Raw genomic sequence first — 5313 nt, 5'->3', positions numbered from 1 at the left:
ATTTTTTTTTGTAGAGATGGAGTTTTGCCAGGTTGCCCAATCTGGTCTTAAACTCCTGATCTGCACACCTCAGCCTCCCAAAGTGTTAGGTTACAGGGGTGAGCCACTGTGCCCAGTTTTTTCTTTTTCTTTTCTTTTTTTTAGATTAGGACTTGCTCTATTATCCAAGCTGGAGTGCGTGCTGCAGACTCAACCTCCTGGACTCAAGCAATCCTCTCACCTCAGCCTCTTGAATCACTGAAACCACGGCTGCACATCACCACACCTGGGTAACCATAAACCACAGGTGCACACCCACCACACCTGAGTAACCATAAACCACAGGTGCACACCACCACAGTGGGTAACTATCAAAAGAAAAAAAGAAATAAAAAGCGCTGGGTACACTTTGGCACTTTGGGAGGCCGAGGTGGGCAGACTGCCTGTGTTCAGGAGTTTGAAATTAGACTAAGCAACATGGCAAAACCTCATTTCTATCAAAAATAGAAAAAATAAGCCAAGTGTGGTGGTGTGCACCTGTGGTCCCAGCTATTCAAGAGGCTGAGGTGGGAGGATTGCTTGAGCCCAGGAGGTCGAGGCTGCAGAAAGTAGTGATCACACCTATCATTTAACTAACATCATGATTTAACTGTAACAAAAGAGAGAAGTGGTGGCAGAAAGATAATGTAAGTTTCATCTATTGGAAGGCAATACATAATATCTGAAATTAACAAATCATGAATTAACAGTATCAGCATGTTTAGAAATATGGAGGTAAATATCAGAAGAATTAAAGGAATCATGTTTGGGGAGCAGGTTTGGTGTGGCGCAGGGATCTGCTGTTTTTTGTTTTAAACATCTCAGTACCATTTTTAAAGGAGTTAAAGGAGGATCACCATACATAACTTGATAAAAATTAATTTAAAAATATAAGTTTGGCAAACAAATGAAAGAATTGAAAAGTAAGACGAATGAATGAAAATGTTAATTTGTTTCAGGGAAGAAAGAGTAGACATTTTTTCCTTATAATTTAGTTTCAATATAAAATTATATAACATTTTAAATAAAGCAAAAAAAAAGTGTTTGGGATCTTCTTTGGCTATTACTAAGACATATCTTGTCTAACAAATTCTTTAAAGGAGTTAAAGGAGGATCACCATACATAACTTGATAAAAATCAATTTAAAAATACAAGTTTGCCAAACAAATGAAAGGATTGAAAAGTAAGATGAATGAATAAAAACATTAATTTGTTTTGGGGAAGAAAGAGTAGACATTTTTTCCTTATAATTTAGTTTCAATATAAAATTATATAACATTTTAAATAAAGCAAAAAAAAAAGTGTTTGGGATCTTCTTTGGCTATTACTAAGACATATCTTGTTTAACAAATTCCTTTCCAACAGTCATCCCTAATTTCAAATCCCCCATTTTTTTTTTTTTTTTTTTTTTTGAGACAGGGTCTCACTCTGTTGTGCAGTGGAATGCTTAGGGCTCAGTGCAGTGTTGATCTCTTGGGCTCAAGAGATTCTCTCACCTCAGCCTCCCCAGTAGCTGGGACTAGAGGCATGCACCACCACACATGGCTGTTTTGTATTTTTTGTAGAGACAGGGTTTTGCCATGTTGCCCAGGCTAGTCTTGAACTCCTGGGCTTAAGTGATTCGCCTCCCTCAGCCTCCCAAAGTGTTAGGATTACAGGCGTGGCACCACTGCCCATTCTTTAAAAACAGCAGGATCAGAACATTATCTGTGAGCTACCTGCTTGTGAATGGCATTACGTGAGGCATCCTGCAGAAAGCGGAGGGGGATTGTCATGACAATGAAGGTGACAACAGCTGATGTTCATTGAGCTCCTCTTTTGTGCAGGCATCATGGTAAGCACTTTGTACACATATCTCATTTGAGCTTGAAAACAATCCTATGAACCAAGCACCCTTATCCCAACTGTACTGCTAAAAAACTAAGAACCAGGGAGGTTGGGTAAGTGGCCCAAGGTCTCACAGAGCTGGCACTTGCACGACGAAGTTTTGCTCCAGAATATAAGATATTAATCACTGCTGTCTTGTCTCTTTAAATAAAAAAAAGACAAGGGTGCGGTGGCTCATGCCTGTAATTCCAGCACTTTGGAAGACCGAGGTGGGCAGATCAGGAGTTCAAGACCAGCCTGGCCAACATGGTGAAACCCTGTTTCTACAAAAATAAAAAATAAAAAAATTGGCCTGGTGTGGTGGCTCATGCTTGTAATGCCAGCATTTTGGAAGGTTGAGGTGGGTGGATCATTTGAGGTCAGGTATTGGCAATCAGCCTGGCCAACATGGTGAAACCCTCTCTCTACTAAAAATACAAAAATTAGCTGGGCATGGTGGTGCATGCCTGTAATCCCAGCTACTTGGGAAGCTGAGGCAGGAGAATTCCTTGAGCCTGGAAAGTGGAGGTTGCTGTAAGCTAAGGTCACGCCACTGCACTCCAATGTGAACAAAAGAGTGTGACCCTGTCTCAAAAAAATAAATGAATAAAATAAATAAATTGGCTGGGCATCTTGGCTCACACCTGTAATCCCAGCACTTTGGGAGGCTGAGGCGGGCATATCACCTGAGGTCAGGAGTTTCAGATCAGCCTGGCCAACATGGTAAAATCCCATCTCTACTAAAAATAACAAAAATCAGCTCAGTGTCATGGTGGACACCTGTAGTCCCAGCTCCTTGGGAGGCTGAGGCAGAAGAAGCACTCGAACCTGGGAGGTTGCTGTGAGCCGAGATCATGCCACTGCAATCCAGCCTGGGCAACAGTGACTCTCTATCTCAAAAAAAAAGAAAGAAAAAAGCCCATAAATTAGCTGGGTATGGTGGTGGGTAACTGTAGTCCCAGTGACTCTGGTGGCTGAGGCATGAGAATTGCTTGAACTCGGGAGGTGGAGGTTGCAGTGAGCCAAGATCATACCACGGCACTCCAGCCTGGGCAACGGAACCAAGCTCTGTCTTAATCAATCAATCAATCTATCAATAAGAGACGCCTCCAATAGGTCACTATTCTCTACACAGAAGGTGAAGGTTAAGAGGAAGAAATGAAAGATTCTATTCAATTCAGTGCACTCAGTGAACACTACTGAGTGCCTGAGAGAGAAAGTGGGCTTTGAACTTACAAGCACAGCCTGCTCTCATTCTCAGCTTAGCACTCACTAGCTGTGCAACATTGGGCCAACGACCCAGCCTCTCAAAAGCAGTTCATCCTGCCAACCTTGTGGGCTGATGTGAGCATGGGACGAAGGGATACTTGTGAACCACCAGCACAGTGCCTGGCACAAAGAACACAACTTTGTGGACGTTGGAAGATTGGCATGATGAAAGTGACGTCTGGCAAGCAGAAGATAAAGGGGTTTAACTGAGCACTTGTTCTACAACCACAAGTCAAAACCGCGAATGCTCAGGAAAAAAGACTGTAATGAAACACACATCCTGTCTGTGAACTTATGTGTTAACATTCACCCTGGCCAACTCTTACGTTGCTGCTGTCTTTCCTATGGGAGTTCCTCCAGGCTGGCGGTCATGGGAAACCTGCATGAAGCCTAGGCAGGGGGCAGGCCTAACCACAAGGAAATGCATGGGGAAATGCAATTATTGATGGTTTCTCCTGTATTGATTTCTGTGGGGAAATCGGTCTTCTGGGTTTTGAGGTGCTAACCCCAGGCAGCTGGCACCAGTGCTAAGGTGGGTCTCAGCCTGCCACTACTTTCCAAGCATAGGTGACCGTTTTTTCCTTCATTCATGCATTCTTTCGTTCAGTCAACACATATTGATTAAGCCCCTGCATCCTGTGCTTCAGCACTGAGCTAGGAACAAAACAGGTGTGCAGAAGCCTCCTCCCTGTCTGAGGATAGTCATGGGGGGCTAAATCTAACTGGGCTTTGGACAGACACTTATATTATGGAAAGTGGCACGGGCTTACTTTGAGAAAGTTCACCCAGTCCTGCCTTTGTGGAAATGAGGGAACCCAGGCCCAGGCAGCCTCAAAACTTGAGACTGCAGAGACAGTAAGTGCAATGTTGCATGCAAACCCAGGTCCTCCAGGGACCACCTCTGTTGCCTTCCCTCCCCTCACTATATCGCATTGCATCCACTAAAACACCAGTGAGGGAGAGAAATTTGAGGGGTGTGTTTTCCTTCTTTCTTTATTTTTTTTGAGACAGTGTCTCACTGTGTCGCCAGGTGCCAGGCTGGAGTGTAGTGGCACAATCTCAGCTCACTACAATCTCCGCCTCCTGGGTTCAAGCAATTCTCCTGCCTCAGCCTCCAGAGTAGCTGGAACTACAGGTGTGTGCCACCACACCCAGCTAATTTTTGTATTTTAGTAGAGACAGGGTTTCACTATGTTGGCCAGGATGGTCTCCATCTCTTGACCTCCTGATCCGCCCACCTCGGCCTCCCAAAGTGCTGAGATTCCAGGCGTGAGCCACCGGGTCCAGACCATTTTCTTTCTTTTTAAAAGAATTAGTCAGTGGATCCCAGAGCTGTCTGTCCCTGGAGATGAGCTGTCTGTGAGCCAGCTGTATGCAGAACGATGTGAGACGAAGGACGAGAACGAGAGACTGCAGATAAATATGAACAGTAAGCGTCGCTCTCCAGTCCTCCCCATAGCCAGGCTGTGCTTCTGCTCCTGACTGGCAGTTGCTTCACTGTGCAGTGAAATAGCCCAGCTCCCAAGCCACACACAAGGGAGTCCCATCACCACTTCAGGCATCTTTTCTCAGGGTCCTATTACACAGACCCTCCATTCCAGCCACACACCATACCCTGTCCCACCTAAGGACCGTGGCTCAGGCCCTTTATACCACCTGGAATGCTCCTGTTACTCCCACAGGGCTGCCCAAATGACTTTTCCATGAAGGACACCCCAGCTGGAAGTCATTTTTGTTTTCCCTGGAATTCTGTACACTTAGCAGTTGTGCAAGCAGCTTGATACAGGCTTCCTTGCTATCCAGTTCCTAACTTCAAGACTTGTTCCTCCCCTAGGGAGGTCTCTAGGGTCCCTAGTTAGGTCTCTGGACATTAGGGTCCCCATCGTTATAGTTCCAGTTCCCAGCATTGCACCCTGTACTCTGCAGGCACCTGACCAATGGCTGTCAATCCAGGCACATGAACCCTTCATACCAGAACGCCTCCTACACAGTCTGCAGGAGGGACCAGCTGAGCAGAATTCTCCCTGCTTTGCCCATCAGTGAAAGTCACAGGACATTTCTCAACACCATTCACCTTAAAAACATCTTTTTTTGGCTGGGCGCGGTGGCTCACGCCTATAATCCCAGCACTTTGGGAGGCCAAGGCAGGTGGATCACGA

This window comes from Cebus imitator, unplaced genomic scaffold (genome assembly GCF_001604975.1).
Source record: "Cebus imitator isolate Cc_AM_T3 unplaced genomic scaffold, Cebus_imitator-1.0 Scaffold916, whole genome shotgun sequence".
Lineage (NCBI taxonomy): Eukaryota > Metazoa > Chordata > Mammalia > Primates > Cebidae > Cebus > Cebus imitator.
The sequence above is the reverse complement of the archived record's forward strand: the minus strand, read 5'-3'. Positions refer to the sequence as shown.